The sequence below is a fragment of the Cyclopterus lumpus genome, chromosome 10, assembly GCF_009769545.1.
Source record: "Cyclopterus lumpus isolate fCycLum1 chromosome 10, fCycLum1.pri, whole genome shotgun sequence".
Lineage (NCBI taxonomy): Eukaryota > Metazoa > Chordata > Actinopteri > Perciformes > Cyclopteridae > Cyclopterus > Cyclopterus lumpus.
In genome coordinates, this window is record NC_046975.1 from 23,326,469 (window position 1) to 23,352,234 (window position 25,766).

Here is a 25,766-nt window from a genome sequence, read left to right on the forward strand (position 1 = left end):
AAACAAATGAGACCCATACGTTCCTTTTTGTTGTTGTCTTCTTACAGTTATGATCCGGAATAAATAATCCACCATGAGGAGACATGGCCAACATCTTCTATCCAGATATACAGGTCGTTTCATATCTCAATACAAATATCACGATATCAGGGATGTCCGTTTTGGTTTATTTTTGCTTTAAATAACCCGACGCCCGTATACACGGTTCATATTTAATAATAATAAAAAGTGGCATGAGAGGTGTTTTTATATCCGTTTTCTATTTTTCCGTTGGCTTTGCTGACGTTTATTGACGCCTTATAATCAGGTCACTGATGCTCCTCCATGATCATCAGCTGATATTCATCATAGCTTTTGGTGGCCTTCGACAATCAATTTGAATTCAAACAATTAGAATAATAATTTGTCCGCTTTCTAGTCCGCTCTTTATTTTTTTGTTTGTTTGTTTACCAGACTTTGTCTTGGAACAATGTGATTTAAAATTAATATCTGTATTATTCTGGAACTAATCCTTTTGGGACCTATTTTGGAAAGTCCTGTTGTTGTTTTTTGGGATGTTGCAGCTGGCTGAACGGTCTGGTGTTGGGACACTTTGTTTTCTTTGGGTGGATGAAGCCGTTAGGATTTTAGTTTCAGACGCTTTAAAGAGAGACAGACCGAAGCCAACAAACATGACGCCGACTCTTTCACAACAGACTTGTCGAGTACTTTTGCATTTCACATTCTGCTCATCATCGGCAGTGACTTGTTGGGAGTGTGTGTGTGTGTGTGTGGGTGTGTGTGGGTGTGTGTGTGTGTGCTTTGGCTGACTAATGTTTTTCTCAATGATCAGACTTCACAGCACAAATAATTACAAGAAATCCAACTTATTATTTCGTGACTCACTTGGTTATTCATAAGTGGCTGTTCAATGTGAAATATATTTCTTCCAAGAAATATGAGTTTTGCCCTCTAATATTGGATCGTAATGGAGCAAAAAATAATCAGATAATCTTATTATTACATCTGCATTTTTTTTCTAATAATTGTAATTATGTTTTTTTTAATGTTTTCCCATGTTTCAAACGGGACTTTGGGTCTAAATCGTCAACATGCACGGTGCCATTGACTCCTCTGCATCCATTGAAAGCGTTGTCCTTTTTCTTTTAATAAAAGGATCTTTTTAAATGACTGCATTCATGTAAATTAACGACATGGGGAAGTACAGTTTAGATATATTCAGCTGCCGCTCGATAAACGGACGCATATCCCAGATTGAGCTGCATTGAAAAGGGAGATATTAAATAACGGACACAGTAAAAGAATAAATACATTAAAAAAACATGCCGCGATAACTTGAGATCCAGAGAACATAACCTAAACTAAATCTTCCCCCTCTGTTTCCTCTTCTGTAGGTTTTGTTTTTCTCTGTTTGCGTGAAATAAAAAGAGTAATTTGATCCGCAGTGTGTAGAAGAGGAGAGTTTATGAAAGAAAAGGACTCATTTGCATGTCGGGGAACGGCTTTCTGAGCTCCGATCGACGTAACGGGGGAGTTCAAAAGATACGAAACCAATATCCTGACCGGAATGACAGAGCACCCAATAAAACTGTCACAAACTATGTGCGAGTGTCTGCAGTGCAAGTGTGTGTGTGTGTGTGTGTACGTGTGTGTGTGGCAGAAAGGAATGGCTGTAACGTGATATGATAATGGTGAAGAGATTACGCGGGGTAAGTGATTTCCCAGTCGACTGTAAAACAAATCCGAAGCGAACATTTGAAGTGTTAACAAAAAAACTTCTGGGTTGGCTTAAAAAAAATGAAAAAACGTTAAAAAAATAAGACGGCGCTAAATGAGCCGTAGGAACAACAACAACGACAACAACAACGACAACAACAACAACGACAACAACGACAACGACAACAACGTACGAGCCGCGTTTAAGATTAACGTGTACAGTGTCCTCTTTGAATGGGGGATTAACATTAAGAGAGAAAGAGCAGGCAGATGGTGCAGAAGCAGGAGGTCGAAGACCGCCCAGACCTCCTGTACGTATATGAGAGAGTGTGTGTGTGTGTGTGTGTGTGTGTGCGTGTGCGTGTGCATGTGTGTGTGATACCAGCAGGTTTCAGGAAGCCGGAGCAAATTCCAGGCAGATCTGCTGGTTCAGACACAGCTATGTTCCACCAACACACCGTCTTCTCTGTCCACTCGTCCATCTGTCTCTCTCTCCTGTCTGTCTGCCTGCCTGCCTGCCTGCCTGCCTGCCTGCCTGTCTGTCTGTCTGTCGCTCTCTCCTGTCTTTCTGTCTGTCTGTCTCTCGTCTGCCAGCCTGCCTCTCTGTCTGTCTGTTTGTCTGTCGCTCTCTCCTGTCTTTCTGTCTGCCTGCCTGCCTGTCTGTCTGCCTGTCTGTCTGTCTGTCTGTCTGTCGCTCTCTCCTGTCTGTCTGTCTGTCTCTGTCTGCCTGCCTGCCTGTCTGTCTGTCGCTCTCTCCTGTCTGTCTGTCTGTCTCTGTCGTCTGTCTGTCTCTGTCTGTCTGCCTGCCTGTATGTCTGTCTGTCTCTCTCTCCTGGCTGCCTGCCTGCCTGCCTGTCTGTCTGTCTGTCGCTCTCTCCTGTCTTTCTGTCTGTCTCTCTCGTCTACCTGCCTGCCTGCCTGTCTGTCTGTCTGTCGCTCTCTCCTGTCTTTCTGTCTGTCTCTCTCGTCTACCTGCCTGTCTGTCTCTCTGTCTGTCTGTCGCTCTCTCCTGTCTTTCTGTCTGCCTGCCTGCCTGTCTGTCTGTCTGTCTGTCTGTCTGTCGCTCTCTCCTGTCTGTCTGTCTGTCTCTGTCTGCCTGCCTGCCTGTCTGTCTGTCGCTCTCTCCTGTCTGTCTGTCTGTCTCTGTCGTCTGTCTGTCTCTGTCTGTCTGCCTGCCTGTATGTCTGTCTGTCTCTCTCTCCTGGCTGCCTGCCTGCCTGCCTGTCTGTCTGTCTGTCTGTCGCTCTCTCCTGTCTTTCTGTCTGTCTCTCTCGTCTACCTGCCTGCCTGCCTGTCTGTCTGTCTGTCGCTCTCTCCTGTCTTTCTGTCTGTCTCTCTCGTCTACCTGCCTGTCTGTCTCTCTGTCTGTCTGTCGCTCTCTCCTGTCTTTCTGTCTGCCTGCCTGCCTGTCTGTCTGTCTGTCTGTCTGTCTGTCTGTCTGTCTGTCTGTCTCTCTCTGTCTGTCTGTCTGTCTCTCCTGTCTGTCTGTCTCTGTCGTCTGTCTGCCTGCCTGTCTTTCTGTCTGTCTGTCTCTCTCTCCTGTCTGTCTCTCTGTCTGCCTGCCTGCCTGCCTGTCTCTCCGTCTGTCTGTCTCTCCTGTCTGTTTGTCTGTCTGTCTGTCTGTCTGCCCGTCTATCTTCCTAATACTATCTGTCTGTCTTCTGTTCCCCTCACTGTTCTACTGGTCCTGCTGGTATTATTATTAAGTTCCCATTCATTCACTGGGATGTGTGTGTGTGTGTGTGTGTGTGTGTGTGTGTGTGTGTGTGTGTGTGTGTGTGCACAATATTTATGGAATGGGTAATTGAAAAACTGAATCATAAAAATTACAATTGTGATAAAACACGGGAATATATTAATAAGTAAAAATGCATCTTCACGGACTTCAAATCTACGAATGTTAACAATCAATAAGAAAAACAACTAATTTTCAGGATTTTTGGAACAAATGAAAACAAAGACTACGGGCTGAAAGCCTCATTAATATTAATATTTATATTAATGCCAAAAGTTCACCAGCACGACATCCGCCTGGAAACTTTTTTTTTTTAGCTGTACGATAACTTTGTTATATTCTAGAGATATTATTGTGGCTCGTTTCCTTTTTCTTTTTTTTTGGAAAGTGTAGCTGCAAAATATATCTTCAAAAAGGATTTTTTTTTTTTTTTTTTTTTAAACGTCGACCATAAATATTTTCCCTCTGACGTTTCTGTCCTCGAGGAGTCGAGGTGTTTCCTCGAGGAGTCGAGGTGTTTCCTCGAGGTGTTTCCTCGACTCCTCGAGGACGCGGTCGTATCTGAAGCGAGCAGATCGCTCGCCGTCCGCCGCCCCGAAACGAAGGAGAAGAATGTCCGTCGCCTGTCGCGCTCCAACCATTCAAACCGTTTGCTTTATCAGCGCCGACAATGAAGCAAAACGCGGGAGAGGGAGGAGACGATGAAAAGAACAACAAAAAAACATGCACTTTGTTTTTATTTCTCTTATCGCCGGGGGAGACGTGGACAGTCGCCTGCCACACTGGATGTGTTCATATCTCACACTGTCAGAGTTTTGGTCTTTTTAAGGCAGATTAGCCGCTCGCTGTCGACGCGGGAAGCTCCCAATCAGACGTTAACCCTGCGGGGGGGGGGGGGGCTGGCGTTAAATAAGTTATGATTTTAAGCTTTCTCCATTAGCCGCAATCAAAATGTCATGCGTTTAGCCTTTAGACGACGGCTGCCGAGTCCCGTTTCACTCTTAGAGTCTGACGTGAACCAAGAGGGTGTCAAGTTATTTTAACTCCCAGAACAATATCAGCCGGCAGAATTTATAGACTTGGCATGCAGATCGTTATCGACTAAAGACTCCCTTTTTCCGACTGGAATGTGACACGTTTCAGGACGCTGAAATATGAGTCGGTGATAAGTAATTTCTTGTCTTTTGTGTCGGAGCGCGAGGCCGCGGCGAAGGACACACGATAACACCTGAAAGAGAGTCTTTGTTTTAGGGAGAACAGGCGGCGAGGAGGAAAGTGATGAGGCCTGCAGAGACGTTCACACACACACACACACACACACACACACACACACACACACCTCTGCCAAGAAGGGTATTGCATTGTTTTCTTTGTCTGGTTTGCAGAATTTTTCTCAAATTCTGTCGGGCTTCATTAAAATTGACAGTCAGGATATTGATTTATGGAAGAAGGCCACGCTCTACTCCCGGAAGCCTCCACACACATTTTCCATTAAGTTGGAGGTTTTAGTAGATGCTTTACTTTCCATTTACTTTCGAATATGTTGTTACTCGTTGACTTACGTCCCTGTAAAATTGAATATTTCTCGCGCTGCGTTTGACGAACGCACATTCGAGGACTGAAGCGGGATTGATTGCTCTTGTTGCCTGTTGGAAACAATCATGCGCTGCTCCCCCGTGCATGTGTTTGTGCACTCGAGACGACGACGAAGACGACGAAGACGACGTCTTGATGATTTCTGTATCTGGCCGATGCCGTCGTTTTGTCACGACGGCATCCGTTCAGTATGCAGATCAATAAAGCTGCATAACAACGATGAATACATGCTGTGGGGCGCAATACAAGACACACAGAAACACATATAGATGCAAATATAAGCCGTGAGAAAAATATGTTTGTCTTGAGGTGTGTGTGTGTGTGTGTGTGTGTGGGGGGGGGGGGGGGGGGGGGGGGGGGTGGGGGGGGGGGGGGGGGGGGGGGGGGGGGGGGTTATTAACACGTTCTTGTTGTTCCCGTGTTCTCTCGGTCGGTAACCTTTGCCTTACTGCTGCCAGACCAGTCCCAGCATGCCTCAGTTTGTCTGTCTGTCACTAAATTCAATTCCCCCCCCCCCCCCCCCCCCCCCCTTTCTATTTCATCCTGACTCATGCCCTCAGGTTTCTCAACACACCGTGCTTTTTAAGTTTGAGAATAGGTGAGGTCCCTTTTTATCTGGGAAACACCCGCGCATTATTATTAATAAGTAGGTTTCGGTTCCTGCAGGCCTTGAATAGAAAGAAGGTCCGCTGAAGGTCCCCCGGTTTCATTCTGGTTGAACCTGGGTGTTAATCACTCCTCTTCCTTCCTCTGGTTCCTCCGCTCATGGATCTACTTTCTGTTTGGTTGTGTCCACGCACCAAATACTTAGAAGCTCCTTTACACAACGTGTGAGACAAAGGCAAATGGATGCCTTCCAGAGAGAACTTCCTCTTCGTGTTGGGAACAAGAACATGAGCGATCCTTATCAGCCAGCCATGGCAGGCGTTAAGTGAGGTGGGGGCAAACACTGTAAATCAAACCTACCCCCAATGGGGGTGGTCCCAACCTTCAGGGATTAGAGTGTGTGTGGGAGGGGGGGGGGTTATTACAGGAGAAACTGAGACACGGAGAATGTATTCACTGCTTTAAACTGTCTTTTTTTTTTTTTAAAGCTAATTTGACGTGCTTTTTGATTTATGTACAGGGGTGTGTTTTTAGAGGGTGTAGAGCAGTCGGTTGCACAACCCGTTTAAAAAAATTAAAATAAAAAAATGTTATCGTGGCTTTTCATCTTAGTTTATTCGCACATCTAGAAGCGGAATTTTTAAACACACTTGAGCTTTTGTTCGGAGGAATCCGAGTGAACGTCGCTCCGATCTGTTATCGCTCTGCGTCGTATCGAAATCAATAACGCCGTGCGCACACACACACACGCACACACACACACACACACACACACACACACGCATGCCTCCGACGGACAAACTATGCGTGTAATTTGACGATATTTCACCAATGTCCCAGTTTGAAGAGCTAAAAAAAAAAAAAAAACGCTATACTTTTGATGTATGCGCTGACACGTCAGTCAAAAAAAGTTCACGCCGTCTATTTGTCTTCCTCCGTGTTCCCCTTGTCCTTTCCACGGCCCCCCCCCCCCCCCCCCCCCCACCCCTAAAAAATTCCTGGTCCCTTCTGAGTGGAAGAGATGGAAGAAGTGGCCTCGCTGACGGACGCGTTGACAGGTCAGCGGAGGACTATTGAAGGGCCCTGCAGCCTCGGTCCATTACTGCACCTGCAAACTGGTCGTGTCGACATGTGGCGACGGTGTTGCTTTCACTATCCTGTCGATCTGAGTGTGAAGAGGGGGGGAAGAGAGGGGGGGGGGGGGGTACACAAACAGGATCCATCTGAACCAATCGGAGCATTTGCGCTCAGAGCAGCTCCAGATGATGGGTCGCTTTTTTTTTTATCGCATTCTTTTAAACAATCTGTCATCGCAGGCGACCTCGAGTTGAGTGTTTTACTGCAATTTAACAAATTGTCTGGTTACGAAAGACCAAAAAAAATTCAATAAAGATGATCGCAACCCGATCGCGCACGCTGGGTCAATCGTTCAAGTTGTCTTGATAAATGTGCGTGAACTTCGTCCGGCGTTGGGTTTGCATTCCTGTTCGTCACGTTCTGTTTGGGGGGGGGGGGGGGTTCTTTCATCTCGCCCCTCTGTCACGCCGGCGTCATCGGGCGTCGGGGCGCAACGGGAACCTTTTGAGCAAATTGTAGATGTTGGCGGTGGTTCAGAAGTTTGTGAACAATGATATAATCCTGAAATTAGCACGCAAGCATGTATGTATATGTATGTGTGTGTGTGTATGTGTGTGTGTGTGTGTGTGTGTGTGTGTGTGAGAAATGAGTCTGTCTGCTCTTGTTCGATTCGCACACAAAGAGAAATTACTGTAATTTCTGCATTAAAAACCACAGCTCTCCTTCCCACGCTTTTTTAAATTGTGTAATTTTGCAAAATAACAAAATAATGAAAGACGTTACGCGGGACCGTCGAGGATATTTAAAAAAAAATATATAACTGTAGCAAGAGCAGAAGAGGGAATAAGTTTGTCTGAAAATGTTCAATTCCAAAGCGTTCTGGGTGTAAACTGAAAAGAAAACTTTTGTTTTGTTTATATCAATTACAATTATTGCGCAATCCTTGACTTCTTGACGGAAACCTAGTTTTTCTTGACCCGCCTCCCTCGATGAAAAGGAGAGTGAAAAAAGTCACGTTTGATTGAAGTAAAAATGTTTTTTTAAAACAACACTTACACTTTAAAACAACATTGTGTTTACAACCAGAGAATCTCTCCTTGATTGTAGAAACACACACAAAACGCTGCTAACCGATTTAATTAATTGTGTAATAAGCGCACCTCTTTCCCTCAAGCGTGACCTTTTGTTTACATCTGTGGTTTCCGTCACTCAACAAGATTTTGTTTTCTGTGAGAGAATTCAGAAATCTGTGGTTCTTGCTCTTAAAAAATAAATAAATAAATAAAACGATTGATGCGACGAAAGTGAAACAAATCACGGTTCAATCGGTTAGACAAAGTAGTGATGGATCGCTTCCTTCTAAATAATCAGATAGCCGGGACCAGAAATGTGAATTCCCGGTCATTGTCTAGTGTGGAGGCCTGCTCCAACAGTGTGTGTGTGTGTGTGTGTGTGTGTGTGTGTAGGTGTGTAGGTGTGCAATGCACCATCCTGCAGGCTGCAGTTCGTTGCTGGTTGTCATAAAGATACAACAACAACAACAACAACAAAAGCCTTTTTTGGGGGTCAAATTCTCATCTGAGAAAGTTTGTTGTCAACTAGGAAGATGATCGATGGTTAGCAGCAACGAGATCTGCCGGTCGGTTCACTCTTAACTTAATATTTAATACATGATTGTGTTCATAGGATAGGGCGTACGCAGCGTTTTATGAAGTATTTACTATCATATTCTTATAGTTCTTATACGTGCTAATAGGAGGGTCAAAGAATGACAGATGTGTTGGGTTGAACCGCTGATGACATGGAAAAGAGATGTGAACATGTGGATGTAAACGCTGCGATTCTTTCATCGCTGCTGTAAACTTCAGGCATTTAGACTTCTCCTGGAGCTTCTCCTGGAGCTTCTCCAAAAGCTTCTCCTGAAGCTTCTCCTGAAGCTTCTCCTGGAGCTTCTCCAAAAGCTTCTCCTGAAGCTTCTCCAAAAGCTTCTCCTGAAGCTTCTCCAAAAGCTTCTCCTGAAGCTTCTCCAAAAGCTTCTCCTGAAGCTTCTCCTGAATCTTCTCCTGGAGCTTCTCCTGAAGCTTCTCCTGAAGCTTCTCCAAAAGCTTCTCCTGAAGCTTCTCCTGAAGCTTCTCCTGGAGCTTCTCCAAAAGCTTCTCCTGAAGCTTCTCCTGACGCTTCTCCTGAAGCTTCTCCTGAAGCCTCTCCTGAAGCCTCTCCTGAAGCCTCTCCTGAAGCTTCTCCTGAAGCCTCTCCTGAAGCTTCTCCTGAAGCTTCTCCTGAAGCCTCTCCTGAAGCCTCTCCTGAAGCCTCTCCTGAAGCTTCTCCTGAAGCCTCTCCTGAAGCTTCTCCTGAAGCCTCTCCTGAAGCTTCTCCTGAAGCTTCTCCTGAAGCCTCTCCTGAAGCCTCTCCTGAAGCTTCTCCTGAAGCCTCTCCTGATGCTTCTCCTGAAGCCTCTCCTGAAGCCTCTCCTGATGCTTCTCCTGAAGCTTCTCCTGACGCTTCTCCTGAAGCCTCTCCTGAAGCTTCTCTTGACGCTTCTTCTGACGCTTCTCCTGAAGCCTCTCCTGAAGCTTCTCCTGACGCTTCTCCTGAAGCCTCTCCTGAAGCCTCTCCTGAAGCTTCTCCTGACGCTTCTCCTGAAGCTTCTCTTGACGCTTCTTCTGACGCTTCTCCTGAAGCCTCTCCTGAAGCTTCTCCTGGAGCTTCTCCTGAAGCTTCTCCTGACGCTTCTCCTGAAGCCTCTCCTGAAGCTTCTCCTGACGCTTCTCCTGAAGCTTCTCCTGAAGCCTCTCCTGAAGCTTCTCCTGACGCTTCTCCTGACGCTTCTCCTGAAGCCTCTCCTGAAGCCTCTCCTGAAGCTTCTCCTGACGCTTCTCCTGACGCTTCTCCTGAAGCCTCTCCTGAAGCTTCTCCTGACGCTTCTCCTGAAGCCTCTCCTGAAGCCTCTCCTGAAGCTTCTCCTGACGCTTCTCCTGACGCTTCTCCTGAAGCCTCTCCTGAAGCCTCTCCTGAAGCTTCTCCTGACGCTTCTCCTGAAGCTTCTCCTGAAGCCTCTCCTGAAGCTTCTCCTGGAGCTTCTCCTGACGCTTCTCCTGAAGCCTCTCCTGAAGCTTCTCCTGACGCTTCTCCTGAAGCTTCTCCTGAAGCTTCTCCTGAAGCCTCTCCTGAAGCTTCTCCTGACGCTTCTCCTGAAGCTTCTCCTGAAGCCTCTCCTGAAGCTTCTCCTGGAGCTTCTCCTGACGCTTCTCCTGACGCCTCTCCTGACGCCTCTCCTGACGCCTCTCCTGGAGCTTCTCCTGATGCTTCTCCAGAAGCCTCTCCTGAAGCCTCTCCTGAAGCTTCTCCTGAAGCTTCTCCTGACGCTTCTCCTGAAGCCTCTCCTGAAGCTTCTCCTGACGCTTCTCCTGACGCTTCTCCTGAAGCCTCTCCTGAAGCTTCTCCTGACGCTTCTCCTGAAGCTTCTCCTGAAGCCTCTCCTGAAGCTTCTCCTGAAGCTTCTCCTGACGCTTCTCCTGAAGCCTCTCCTGAAGCTTCTCCTGACGCCTCTCCAGAAGCCTCTCCTGACGCCTCTCCAGAAGCCTCTCCTGACGCTTCTCCTGAAGCCTCTCCTGAAGCCTCTCCTGACGCTTCTCCTGAAGCTTCTCCTGATTCTTCTCCAGAAGCCTCTCCTGAAGCCTCTCCTGAAGCTTCTCCTGGAGCTTCTCCTGACGCTTCTCCTGACGCCTCTCCTGGAGCTTCTCCTGATGCTTCTCCAGAAGCCTCTCCTGAAGCCTCTCCTGAAGCTTCTCCTGGAGCTTCTCCAGAAGCTTCTCCTGAAGCCTCTCCTGACGCCTCTCCTGGAGCTTCTCCTGATGCTTCTCCAGAAGCCTCTCCTGAAGCCTCTCCTGAAGCTTCTCCTGGAGCTTCTCCAGAAGCTTCTCCTGAAGCCTCTCCTGACGCCTCTCCTGGAGCTTCTCCTGATGCTTCTCCAGAAGCCTCTCCTGAAGCCTCTCCTGAAGCCTCTCCTGAAGCTTCTCCTGAAGCTTCTCCTGACGCTTCTCCTGACCACCAGGGGGCGACTCCTCTGGTTGTATAGAAGTCTATGCTTCATGTGTTAAAGCTGCATTCTCTCTACTGACCACCAGGGGGCGACTCCTCTGGTTGTATAGAAGTCCATGCTTGATGTGTTAAAGCTGCATTCTCTCTCCTGACCACCAGGGGCGACTCCTCTGGTTGTATAGAAGTCTATGCTTCATGTGTTAAAGCTTCATTCTCTCTCCTGACCACCAGGGGCGACTCCTCTGGTTGTATAGAAGTCTATGCTTCATGTGTTAAAGCTGCATTCTCTCTCCTGACCACCAGGGGCGACTCCTCTGGTTGTATAGAAGTCTGTGTTTCATGTGTTAAAGCTGCATTCTCTCTCCTGACCACCAGGGGCGACTCCTCTGGTTGTATAGAAGTCTATGCTTCATGTGTTAAAGCTGCATTCTCTCTCCTGACCACCAGGGGGCGACTCCTCTGGTTGTATAGAAGTCTATGCTTCATGTGTTAAAGCTGCATTCTCTCTCCTGACCACCAGGGGGCGACTCCTCTGGTTGTATAGAAGTCTATGCTTCATGTGTTAAAGCTGCATTCTCTCTCCTGACCACCAGGGGGCGACTCCTCTGGTTGTATAGAAGTCACCCACCACCACCAGTATAAGTGTAAACGATGACCAGTATGGATCGAACAGCACGGCAGCAGCGGGTTACTTTTTTATTTCCTCCGGGCTCTCGTGCTCGTTGCTCAGGTTCACCTGCTGCCCGTGGCGTCGTGCCCACCTTCTGTTGGTGGTTATTTCTAGACCATCCCTCCTTCCTCCTCCTCCTCTCTCTCTCTCTCTCTCTCTCTCTCTGATCATCTGTCTCTACCTCTCTCTCCCCTTTGTCACCCCCTCCACTTTTATCCATCTCTTTTGCTTCTTTCAAAGCCATTTTCTTTGATTAATTCCACTGCTTCATGTCCCTCTTCCTCCTCCCCCTCTTCTTATTGTTTCTCTTCACCTCATCCTTCTTCGTGTTGTTTTCTTTTTCCTTTCTCTTCTCCATCCACCTCCTAACATTCCTCACAGTCTTTCTTCATCAGCATCGTTTCACCTCTTTTCTCTCGTCGCCCTCCAACAGCGTATTTATTCTTCTCTTTGCCCTCCGTTGCTCTACAGCTCCTCAACTTTCTCCCTTTTACTTTCCATTGATCTCCACCTCTTTCTTTGCTTTTCTGTCCATTTACCTCATCACCTCTTTTCCTCCTCCTCCTCCTCCTCCTCCTCCCCCTCCTCCTCTCTCCTTCTCTCTCTCCACAGGTCCATGTGTTCTCCCCCTCTCTTCTGTATCATCATGTCTCTACGTTGGCCTGGACTTACTGGACGTGGAGCCTCGGGGAAGCTTCTGCTTCACCTTCTGTTGCAGCTTTAAAGGAGAATGCAACATTCAATAAGGGCAATATTTTAAAGGACATTTGTGTGGCAGTGTAAACATGTCGCGGAGGTAAATGTTAACGTTTCTAAGGTCAAAACCCGAAAGCTTTTAAATATAATATAAAGGTCTTTTTTTTTTTTTTTTTTCTGCAAAAAAGGAAATTCAAAAGCATCAAAAGAGAAAGGACATTTAATTAAAAACAGTCATGTAAGACTGAGGAAGAGAATAGAAGAATTAAAAGAAGCTACAATACAATAAGATCATATAAAATACAATGATAAAATATGTAATGGAAGGCAGCGTCTTGATTTTAAAAGAAGTGAAAGTTGCAGATGAACTGCAGCTTTCTGATAATATGGAGCATAAAAAATTTAATCTTTTTAAAACAAATATTAAGCCAGTATTCAACTGAATAAACTGTTGAAAGTTTTGACTAAATGACAAATACTTATTTATTCATATTAAGCCAGTAATCATCACAAGGATTCAAGGATAATTTCAGCTGTTGAGACACAAAAAAACCCCACAAAAAACGTAGAAACGTTCCCGTCGTGCATTTTATTTTATTTTTGCATCACAAGGAATGTAAAAGGGTTCCCTTCACGTAAATAATTCACAACGATGAATTACTGTTTATATATCTGGTGTTATCGGCTGACTCTCGCTGGTGTGTCGGTGTTTGTTTTAAAATATATATATATATATATATATATACAAAGTTGCTTATTAAATCTTGATAAGACGTAAATTACCTCTTAAATCAGCTGCGATCGCTCCAGAGATTAGACGCATTGTGCTCGCCCTCTTGTTCCTCACCACGGCCCCCGGGGGGGTTAGGCTGCTGTTTATTTGTGGCGTTTACACAACATCAGCTCTGAGAAAGCCAAAGCAGCTAATTACCCCCCCCCCCACACACACACACACACACACACACTGTTATTACCACGACAACGTGCAGTAATTCACTCATCAAAAAGCTCAAATCTCTACGTATTGTACATGATGCTGGTTGATAATCAACAATGTTCTGGTTCCAGCTTGCAGCGTGTGGGAAAGATGCTTTTCTCTTTCGTCCACCACAAAGTAAATAAGTGGGTTTCTTTCTGTGTCTGTATGTTGTTGCTGCGGTTCTGTTGGTTCTGTTGGTTCTGCTGGTTCTGCTGGTTGCCCTCAGAGCTCCATGCAGGTCACAGTTGGGCCCCCTTTTTAAGGTTCAGTTTGTCCACGTGTGTTTATTGTGTTTTTTGTTTTTTTTTAGCCAGTGAATATGAAACGTGTGTTTTTTTTAATGAGTTTTTCCCCCCATTCAGAGATAATTCACCAGGTAATTATTCGCGTGGACGTTAAGCTTTAAGATTTAAAAACTGCTCATTTGAGACCTTTCCCTCCCAATTAGGAGATTTCTCCAACGGATAATAAAAAACATTTAATTTAACTCGCTGCTTTTAGACAAAGCCGTCGACTTCACATGTGGCTAATCAGCTGTGTGTGTGTGTGTGTGTGTGTGTGTGTGTGTGTGTGTGGTACATGTGGTTTGCTTTGTTCTTATACCAATAACTGAAGTAATTTGTTCTTGCATCTAGTTGCTGCATTTATTATTATATTATTATTATTATTATTATATAACAAATTGTCAGCAAAGTATTCGCTTCAATGAAAAGGTTCTGAATTAAATCTAATAACATTTTACTAACATATTGCAGAGATATGTGCATTATCAACACACACACACACACACACACACACACAAAGATAAACACACCCTAGAAGCACAGTGCTGGCTAAGGCCCAAAGGCCTGAGCCCACAGGCAAGAGGGGAGGGGGGGGGGGGAGCACAGCCCACAATCTGGGCAAATGGAAGAAGTTGTGTGTGTGTGTGTGTGTCACAGAGAGGAGGGACAGTGTGAGAAGTGGGTGGAGATGGGACTCCTGAGGGAGTGTTGAGGTGCCTCAGCAGCACTTTGACGGCGCTGAAGTTGAAGTTAGCAGCAGTTGAAGCGCACACGCTGACATCTGTCTGTGTGTGTGTGTGTGCGCGTGTTCTCTCCTTTCCTTTCTGTTCATCCTCTTTTCCACCAAAAGCACCATGGGACTACAGCGGTCGTTGCCGTCCCGTCGAAGGACTTTTAAAGTTCCCCAAGTGTGAGCCGGGGGGAGCAAAGAGAGGGATATTCCCGGAGGAGTCGCCTACCTGGACCTCGAGGTGAGTCCCTCCCGCTGCCGTTTACTGTGGGCGCCACTATTTAGTATTAATCATCACCAAACACGGCCCCGGAGTGTGTGTGTGTGTGTGTGTGTGTGTGTGTGTGTGTGTGTGTGTGTATAAACAGTGGAAGTGCCAAACTTTTTTTCTCAGGACGCACAAATCAAGAGAGATAATGAAGTTGTTTTTCTTGTTGCACATTATGCTCCCAACACTGTGCACATGTGTGTGTTTCTACGTTGCCTTTTGAGAATCAGTGGAGCAAAAGTCAGTAAAGGGAAAAAGAAAATGTGTGTGTGAGAGTGAGTGAGAGAGAATGTGTGCGTTGTTCCATGGAGGTTTCTGACAGTGGAGGTTGGAGGCGCATGTCAACGCACGCAGCGGAGCTCTTTTTGGTGGAGGCGTCCCTCCCTTTCTCCTAACCTTCCTACCGCAGCTGCCTTGTGTGTGTGTGTGTGTGTGTGTGTGTGGTGAAATTGCTCAATCGTAATCTTTTCAAAGCGACGCATGTGCCCAAATGTATCTTTTAACTGACTGTCGACCCCCCCCTCAGTATGAAATGGAGATGATGGCGTTTGTGTGATTGATGGGCAACACGATGACCCTTAAAGGAACTGACCCCATTCATTACTCAATTTAAAGGGTGACTTTCTATCACAGAAAGCGACACGCAGGTGGTTGTTTTCGTAAACAAGGTGAAAAGGAAAACCACCGCTTTGACCTGAGAGTTTGCCTGAGGACATACTGGGAGGGGGGTGTGGGAGGGGGGGGGTATATATATATTTTTAGGGCATATAATTGTTTCTTTTAGCACCATGGAGGAATGCCTTATGTGTGATCAGACGGCGTAGGTTGTTGACGTAGGATTAAGTTTGAGTTTCCCCCCCCGACGTGTGAAGTGTTTGGAAGGTTTATGATGAAATATAAAGAATTTTTTATTAAAAAAAACAGATCTGATGGTAAATTTGGCAAAAGCCGAGCCTCGTTTACGACATCGCTGCTTCCACGTCTGTTTCTGGAGGAGTTGGAGATGGATGGAACTGCCCCTCATAAAGGATGGATGGATATTACCCCTCGAGCAATTAAAAGACTCACCGAGTGTTTAATTGCCTGCACTGTTCCCCCCCCCCCCCCCCCCTAAAGGTCTACCCACTTCATCAACCGCCCGTCATGCGGCCGGGTCCAAACCAACCCTTCTATTAGAGTAAATAATGGCATTTCTGACCCTCCCTGTAATTATGGTATTTGCTCTGAGGCCTGAGTGACCCTTTGTGTGTGTGTGTGTGTGTGGAGGGGCAGTTTAACTGCCACCACTGCCCCCCCCCCCCCCCCCCCCCCCCCCCCCCCCCACACCCCACACACCCAAATCCCCTTCCATGACCCGCTGCAAAGGCCAAGAAAAATACATGGAAAAAAACCCAGTCTGTCGTATTGTAAGAACACACGATATGAATCATTTGATAAGCGGGTACTTCGCCCTTCGCTAAGCCCCGCCTCCTCCGACGCAGTGCGATCTGCAGCTTCTATCTTCATCTTTTCAGCCTGTTTTCACTCCTGAATCCATTTGATTTACTGGATTTGAAATGTGTAGACGATTCAGTCTGTTTCTCTCTGGAAATTAGATGGCATTTCCTTCATGGAGGTGTAGTTAGTGACAGTGTGGGCTCCCTGGTAACGTAGCCCTGACAGCTGGAGGGCGGGGCTTCCCGAAAGGGCCAGTCCAATGGTTTCATACAAATGCAGTTGTTCTATTTTTATTAAACAATCTTTAAAGGGTTAAACAAGTAAAGTCCAAATGCAAAGTTAGTTTTTTCAAGTCTCATCAAAGATTTTTAGATTTATTGTCCACAAACTGGCACGTTAGTTTAATACAGTTTATCTACAACGTGCCACTGTTCCATTATATCTTTAGAGCACAGTATTGATTTACTATATTGTTTTTTTTGGTAGGTGATATTCGCATGTACATTTTTCTCCTCTTGTGATTCCCTTTTGCACCGAGGCATCCTTCTCTTTAATATCATCGGTCGAATTATGTCCGTGGGACCGTTGAATGGTGCTGCGTTACGGCCATATTGTATTTTTGTTTTTTATATGACTTTTATACGATATGATGCCGCCTCACTTTGAGTTATTCAACTGGCTGGTTCAGCTCTTTGTAGGCAGGAAGAGAAATATCAAAGCTTGATGTCGAACCCCCAAACATTAGCCCCCCCCCCCCCCCGTAGACCTGCAGAGGGCTAAGTAGATCCGGACCAGAGCAGCTGAAGGCCTCCAAGTCCCGGTCGTCACGCTGTGGGGGGGTCGAGAGAGGTCGGGTTAGAGGCCGCGCCCCTTCCCCTAACACCCCTGAACCTCTCCGAGCCAGGGGGTGGGGGGGGGTGTTAGCATCGTAACCCCGCTCTTACGTAACCCAGGAGGTCTGATCTGAAAGGCGTGGGACGGTTTCTGCAGATGGTATTTTTAAAAAGTCCTCGAGTCCGTTTAACGGTTCCTTTTTTTTCCTCTTTTTAAATGCAGAATGAAGAAATTGAGAGCTTCAATGCCCAGATTTAAAGTAACGTGGATAAAGTTCGTCAAAGTCCGATTCTGATTCAAATAATGTGCCTGGATAATGAGTTCAGGCCCCCCCCCCCCGATGCGTTAATTCGGAAGAATGGGTAGAACGGAGGTCAAGGGTCAGAGTCGTTAAGCACAGACAACAGTCACGCAGGGAAAAAGAAAAGTAATAAAGTGAGAGGCGAGCAGAGCGCTGGGAGGCAGTTTCCATAAATGAGAGTGAGTCCTATCAGGGAGAGGGGGATGAAGGAGAGGGGGATGAAGGAGAGGGGGAGGAAGGAGAGGGGGAGGATGATGGAGGCCTCGTCCCGTCCAACCTCTGACCTGATGTTTCATAATCATCCGTGCCGAACGCCTAGATTATTATTATTTTTTTCTTTCTTCTCTTTTTCTAATTTGAATGTCAACGCCATCGTTCAAAACGCCGGCCTGAGACTTTCTTTTCCCTCACGGTGGTCTGGCAGGACTCAGGAGGAGTCGGCTGATTGGAGCAGGCATGCGTTAAAGATGATCCGGGGGGGGGGGGGGTCCTGCAGCGTTTTACAGTGGAGGCGCCCCCCCACCTCGACCTGGTTTAATAATATCATATTATTAGTGTTTAGCTTCAGCTAAAAATGCACTCCGCACCCCCATCAACCCCCCGTCCACACACACGCACACACAAACACGCACACACACACACACACACACACACACACACACAAACACGCACACACACACATACACCACACACACATACACACACACACATACACACATACACGTACACACATACACCACACACCCCATCTGATGAACACATTAGCTGCCTTTTATCTTTGCTTCTAGTCTGAAAACGATACGTCTCACAGACACGTGCACGTCTCACATAGACACACAGAGACACGTGCACGTCTCACATAGACACACAGAGACACGTGCACATCTCACATAGACACACAGACACGTGCACGTCTCACATAGACACACAGAGACACGTGCACGTCTCACATAGACACACAGAGACACATGCACGTCTCACATATACACACACAGACACGTGCACGTCTCACATAGACACATGCACGTCTCACATAGATACACACAGAGACACGTGCACGTCTCACATAGACACACAGAGACACGTGCACGTCTCACATAGACACATGCACGTCTCACATAGACACGTGCACGTCTCACATAGACACGTGCACATCTCACATAGACACACAGAGACACATGCACGTCTCACATAGACACATGCACGTCTCACATAGACACGTGCACGTCTCACATAGACACGTGCACGTCTCACATAGACACACAGAGACACGTGCACGTCTCACATAGACACGTGCACGTCTCACATAGACACACAGAGACACGTGCACGTCTCACATAGACACATGCACGTCTCACATAGACACATGCACGTCTCACATAGACACACAGAGACACATGCACGTCTCACATAGACACGTGCACGTCTCACATAGACACACACAGAGACACGTGCACATCTCACATAGACATGCACGTCTCACATAGACACGTGCACGTCTCACATAGACACACACAGAGACACGTGCACATCTCACATAGACATGCACGTCTCACATAGACACGTGCACGTCTCACATAGACACGTGCACGTCTCACATAGACACACACAGAGATACGTGCACATCTCACATAGACACGTGCACGTCTCACATAGACACGTGCACGTCTCACATAGACACGTGCACGTGTTTATGTGACCCACACAAATAGGTGAATTCTCAGTGGATGTTTTTCCAAGTATTTTCAAATGGACAATATGAAAACGTGGCCCCTCCCCCACCCCCCGAAAAAGAAATAAACAACACAAAAGTCACATGTAATCAGTTGCCGTGTGTTGTCGGGCACCTCACGCTGTTAATTGGACTTTAATGTGTGAAGATGTTTCACAGACAACTACTTCATGTTTCCTCTTTTTCCTGAACTTTCAGAAAACTTGAGCCTCATTTATTTGCCACTTGACCAGTTTTTCTAAAACACGGCGCGGCGCTCTGATTGTTGTCGCTCATCACTTCTCCGGAGCCCCAGAGGACTTTTAATGCTACACACACACACACACACACACACACACACACACACCGGGAGTCTTTGGAAATCGACCTTTCATCTGAATGGGGCTGCCTGCATTCACACCGTCGCCGTGGCAAAATGTGTCAAATGTGACATTTCGTGAGTTATTTAAACATCATTTGTGCTTCGTAGTCAACAAATTAAGGGGGGGTGGGGGGGGTGTTATTCCCCCCAGGTAAAGAGTGAGCGCTTAATAGAGTGACATGGAGTGAAGCCTCTCCATCCATCACGGCTTAACACCGCAGCACAGACTCATTACCGTGTTAGATTGCATCAAGGCACCGACGGTGGATGTTAATGGAGTTTTTTTATTTATTTTTTTTATGAATGGGGGGAGGAAATCGAACTCACTTATGCAAATGAGAAGTAGCCTGAGAGTAAGTTCGGTTGCACGTGGAGGAAAACGTGTCGTCGCGACGCTCCATATTTATAATGAAGTTCAGCTATCGGGACGTTTTTGTATGCATTTTTATTTATTAAAAATAGTTGAATGAATGACTTGTTACAACGGACCCATGGTGAAATATCTTTTATAATAATTAATGTGACGTCGTAATACATTTGTTAGCCTGCATAAATCCTTTTATAAATGAGTTTAAAACAAACTCGTGAAGGTTTTTTTTTTTCTTGGAACGAAAGGCCCTACTTACTATATTTATTCCTGAGCTTTCAGTTCCATTCGTCATTAAATTCCTCATTAATACTCATAGCCACGCCAGCGTTAGAAATATACTTTATACATTGCACACCACAGGACCGCAGTCTGTGCCGATCGATGGCGTTCGGCGTCGGAATGAAGACGAGTTTCCCCTTTTCGACGTCGCTCCATCTGCTCCCTTTTGGAAAACGCCTCGGATATTACATTTCAACTGAATCCCGGCGTTCTTTTCTTCTGGAGATCGAGGGTGTGATCACCGCACAGAAAGGACAGGAAACAGGTCGCTGGGATGAATGAACAGGAGGGGATATATAATAGTGTATAGTTTTCAGTGGAGGAAAAAAAAAAACCTGAAATCCTTTAATTCCCTTGTATAAGACCACTTTCTTCTGGTGAGGAGCCTTTGTGCAAACATTTGGAGATAATAATTACCGGGCCTGCTGTGTGCTGTAGGCTCTGTCAGATCAAACCCACACTCTCCTGCCCGCCCCCCTAATAATATTAATAATAATACTGTTTTTTTTTTTTTTTTAAACGTCCCGGGGTTTACAAAAGCCAGATTGGCAGCTATACGGATCCGTGATTCAACATGTCCCGTCTTGCAACAGTCGACGCGCAGGAAGTGGGTGACTAGCTTCACGCTACGTGCAGTTGAACAAAAGAGAAAAGTAATTGACATGCAGGACGGATGAGTAAGTAGACGGCGCCATTTCCTTCTTGATTTTAAACTTTTTTAGCGTGGAAATGAAAGAAGAAGAAGAAGAAGAAGAAAAAACGCGAGGTATGAGGCAATCGACCTTTTTTCTACTAAGTCCCGCCCCCTTGGACTCGGCGTCCGACATCCATCCGTCAGCGGCTCCAGATGTTCTTTAACTTCAAGGTTTAACACTCGTCAGAAGGATGTTTATGCGTCTCTAAGACGTTACGTTGGAGTGTTTTTCTGTTTGTTGTCACACTGATTTTGTCATTTGAGACATTAATATGTAATATGTTACATTTCGGTTGTCGGAGATGGTATTTCTGTGGCAGGATATGCTTTTTTATGGGGTTTTTTGCCACATGTTTTTCTGATGCTGGTAGATGATGATGAAGATGAGTCTCAGTGGTTTTCTCCTTTCACTCCAAAACCTTCTTTAGTGGTGACGCCGGACACTGAGCTATAAATCCAAAGGTACGCGGTGCTCTGGGTACCTATGAGAGGAGGGGGGGGGGGGGGGGCTTTAACCTCTCGAGTCAAGTATAAACCCACATAACAGTAAATCATCATAAATAATAGCTGCAAATATAAATGAACATAATTTGAGGCGCGAATAGGGTAACACATATTTAACTGATAGATGTCGTCATGACAGGTTTTCATTACTCACTTTGAGAAAAATCTTCTTTTTTTTTGTATTTGCACACTTTCTGAAAAATGTGTGCAAATACAGAAAAAGATGTTAAAATATTAAAATATGTGCCAGTTTGCCAGAAAAAATGAAATTTTTTAAAAATGAAATATTTAGAGTCAAAAGTTTTTCCAGAGGGAATTTTTAACATCTCTTCGTATTGCTCCATGAATCCAGAAAATACTTTCTACAGACGTGAAAAAAAATAATAATATAATAAAACATTGTAATATGCCGTGAATGTCATGTGAACAAACCCCTCTGTAGAAACTTTCAGAATATATTTAAAGTTTGGAAGTGGAGATTTCTGTCTGAGGAAAAGAGCTTTTTGTTAAATTAACAGACATTTAAAAAAAACACTGCAGGGGAACAGGGCGAAGAAATACAACTTGATTACTTACACTATTTAGATTTATCCATAAATCTACAAACCAACAAAGTAGTAAAATAAATAACTAAATGTGTATTTTTCAATCCACTCGTCTGAAAGGAGACATGTTATGGAAGCAAAATAGACTAAAATCTTTAAAATCGACGAGTGCACGGTGCTTTTCACCTCAACAAGTAAGTTCAAAGACCTACATGTGCTGATACAATGGACCTGATCTATATCATCCTACTGACATGTCGCTCCGCTCTGCTGGAAACTCTCCATGAAGACGTGATTCTGTGGCCTCAGCCTGCAGCACAGAAACGGGGGGCGAGAAAACCCACAGCTCCCCTGACTTGTGATAAAAAACTGTGAGAGACAATAACGAGGTCAGTCGGCTTCACACCGTCTGTGGGGGGGAGCCATGGGGTGGGGGGGGGAGGGGGCTCGACGTGTGGCTGCAGGTTTGCTACCTGGAACACACACACACACACACTGGGAGAAAGGTGTGTGTGTGTGTGTGTGTGTGTAACCTGCATGTGCGACCTGACCTCGGCGGCAGCAGCAGTGGCCGCAGGTCTCCGCCCTGCAGTGTTGGATGTGTGGACGGAATAAATACTTGTCAGCAGGAGTCGTGTCTGTGGTAGAAAGTCACGTTTTTCATTCAAAAAAAATAATATATATATATATATATATATATATATATATATATATACAGAAAGTCCAGCATGCAATACAAAGGTGAACTTTTACATTACATTTAATTTAGCTGACGCTTTTATCCAAAGAGACTTACAATAAGTGCATTTAACCACGAGTACAAACCCGGAACAACAAGAATAAAGAAAGTAGCAATTTCTTCAAGAAAGCCCAAACTACAACAATAGTAATGCCATATATGCAAGAGCCATTCAAGAGCCATTTAAGAGCCATTCAAGAGCCATTTAAGAGCCATTCAAGAGCCATTCAAGAGCCATTTAAGAGCCATTCAAGAGCCATTCAAGAGCCATTCAAGAGCCATTCAAGAGCCATTCAAGAGCCAATTAAGAGCCATTCAAGAGCCATTCAAGAGCCAATTAAGAGCCAATTAAGAGCCATTCAAGAGCCAATTAAGAGCCATTCAAGAGCCATTTAAGAGCTATTCAAGAGCCATTCAAGAGCCATTTAAGAGCCAATTAAGAGCCATTCAAGAGCCATTCAAGAGCCAATTAAGAGCCATTCAAGAGCCATTCAAGAGCCATTCAAGAGCCATTTAAGAGCCATTTAAGAGACATCCAAGAGCCATTCAAGAGCCACCGAAGCGCAAATCTGTTTTCATCCAATTCATAGTCAGGAACAGACGTAGAGACTTTCACTTCCACTGTAGCTCCCTGTGCATGCAGGCAGACGGTGAGGCGAGTAATGCTGATTTGTGGGACTCGTTACACGTCCGACGGCGTTCACCGGATACAAATGGAAGGAATCACATTTCCGTGTTTTCGCGTAATCCGTCCTCATCTCCCGTTTCCATCGCAGCTCCTCTGGTTCGTCAGCTGCTGATTTTGTCTTCTTTTTTTTAAATTTCAGCCTCTGTTTCCTCCTTTTTTGAGTTACGACGATGCCAAATGGTGTTTCGGTGCTCTGCGTCCTCACCTTAAGAGAACCGGGTCATCTAATGTCTTCCAATAAGACGAATGTTCTTTCACTCTTTAGTTTTTTTGTTTTTAGTGCATACTGTAATACTTCTTAAAGCACAAAACTACTACTCGTGCTACTTTAAAGGCCTTAATCTGTTCCTTGAACTGATGAGTACATTGGACAGGTGACGTACGGTGTCAGGAAATATGTGTTTGACTGTGTGCATAAAGAAAAAACCCAAAGTAAAAAAGTTAACTGTGATTTTCTGGGTGCATTTCACTAAGAAAACGGATGTTACATGCACCGCTTCCGACAAGCGTTGCATGATAAAACATTCAGCAATTTAAACCGCATCCCTTTCACACTCTCCGGGGGGTCAGGTGTAAATAAATTGGGTGAGTCCTCGGAAACAAAAGGATCCGATGGCCTTGATACAGACTCTTGTGTTTCTAACACTTATTTAGAATGTCTTTTTAAAAGAAAACGTTAAAAAAAAAAACGACACATACAGATTCTCTGTGCAGATTATTCTGTTTTATTTTTTTAACTATTATGTGATGTTTATTTAAAAAAAATCTTTTCTCAATTTGGTGTGAACTGACCTCGTCCACAGGGATAAGAAAATCTGTCTCAAGACTTTGAATTATTACTTGCCTCAAATCACTTGCGAAACCCAAATAGTGACCACGGGACTGTCGTAATCTGATTACCTGTCACCAAGTGGCCCTAACTGGAGATAACCCCCCCCCCCCCCCCCCCCCTGCATACCTGTCACCCTCCACTGAAGCCCCCAGCGCCAGTCTACCTGGAGACCCGGAGCGCTCAGGGCGTCGTTATAAAACCCGCATCAAGCCTGAGATATGATGTACGACACCGGCAGCCACTGCTCCACAACACGGAGGCACCTTTCCCTCCTATTGTGTGGTTCATTAGGACTCCTAATGCCCTCCACCATGGGGGGAGGTTTAGATTCTCTTTCATGATACTATCTAAACAAGCTTGATTTATTGCGTTGGAGTGAGAAAAAAAAAAGAAGAAGACAAAAAGCCCAGATTGTTCCCGATTGCTCCTTCAGCTCCGGGCAGAGTGGCGGTGAAGGTTCTGGCCTCCGGTCCTCTCTGCTGTCGGTCTCGAGGCGTCGTCGTGAAACCTGACCCAGCTCGGTCTGGTCCCCCCCCCCCCAGTCCGACCCGGCTCACCTTAGTTCGTGTAGTTCGACGTTTTCATGGAATCCACATGCAGGGGGGGGAACATGCACCCTCCAGCATGTGTCGACACAAGTCGCACGAATACAATAACAAATAAGTTGGCATTTGTGCGCTTTTCTGCAAAAACACAGAATCTCAACGTTCCCGAAGCAAAGATAATACGTTTCATATCCACGTTTCCACGTAATCTCATATCAACGTGTATCATTTTGTGGCTCTTTTGCCATTTTAATAAACTGCATTCCTAATTACGTATACGTTTCGGGGGAAAAACACTACTGCGTGTTTGGGGCTGAATAAGTTTACGTTACGTTTGGTTTCACGTGGGACACGAACACCGCTCTCCTTGGCGAAAAGTCCCGTCCACCCCGATCTGCTGTTTGTGTTTGTGAGAAACTATTTGCTGCCCCCTAAGTCCAGTTTCTTTCCCAAAGTGTTTCTCATTTAATGAGGTTAAGTTTTAAGACGTGTCCCTTGAAAACATAAACGGACGTCTTTGCACGATGCTTTCAACTCAATTCCCACGTTACTCAAATATCTCTCCGCTTTGTTCTTTTTCCGCTATCAGTCTGAGGGGCGATCGCCGTACCTGCACACAGGTAAACAGAGAATGCTAAATCCTGATGGCATCGGTTATGCCACCGTAGCGCTGAAGTATGAATAACACTGATTAATACATAGATATGATCAAAGGGAATATATGATGAGACCATTTCCTCATTATTCAATCTGCTGTGAGACTAAACCTTTAAAAGGACACTTTGTAGGCGCTTTTAATGAAAAGAAATGCAGTAAAACTCTAAATAAACTTGAGCGTACCCCCCTTTCAGAACTTATTTTATGCACGTTTGGAAAAACCCTTTAAAGAACTGCCTGTCTAATTAAATGGAGCATTCAGTAAATGTTTTTACAAGCAATGTTAATGTCTGAAACGGTCACGGTTGTGTGTGTTTTTCTTTTTTTCATTTGAGGCGCTTCGACTTAATTGCGGCTCGTGATCTAAATTCATCCTCGGTGTTCTGGTCGAGTCTCCCTCGTAAACGCAGATATTGAAATTGGGATCTTGATCCTTTTGTTGATTATGAAAGCAGCAGTTTGGTGGCGGATGCCTTCAGGGACGTCTAGTGCACACACACACAAACACACACACACACACACGGCAGTGGGCGGCGGCTCAGACACACATCCAGCCGTTTACACTGTCATCCGCACAATATTGAGTCATCAAACTACAAATCCCTTCTCGTCGCTCCGTGATGACAAAGGCTTAGAAGTAGTAATTTCGATGAGTACTTTTAGCTAATATTTGGCCACCAGAGGAATAATTATGGGGAAGGCTTTTTGAGCCGCCGCCTGTCTGCAAGAGCTCGGAGGCAACGCTGTGCTGCTGAAACAATGTGCCTCGGTGAAGGCAAGTTGGGGCAGGAGTTGGATACCTTCGCCACAGGCCTCCCCTCTGCTGTTGTGTCAATGTGTCCATTTTGTA

The 25,766-nt window shown here is 45.5% G+C and overlaps 1 protein-coding gene across 1 annotated transcript in view; it reads left to right on the forward strand.

The window, feature by feature from the left end:
* Positions 1–14,123: 14,123 nt before the first annotated feature.
* Positions 14,124–25,766, forward strand: part of fat2 (FAT atypical cadherin 2) — an 85,126-nt gene continuing 73,483 nt past the window's right edge. Inside the window, exon 1 of the mRNA XM_034543573.1 lies at positions 14,124–14,371. The gene's annotated coding sequence lies outside the window, so the exon portion shown is untranslated. The remainder of the gene's footprint in view (positions 14,372–25,766) is intronic.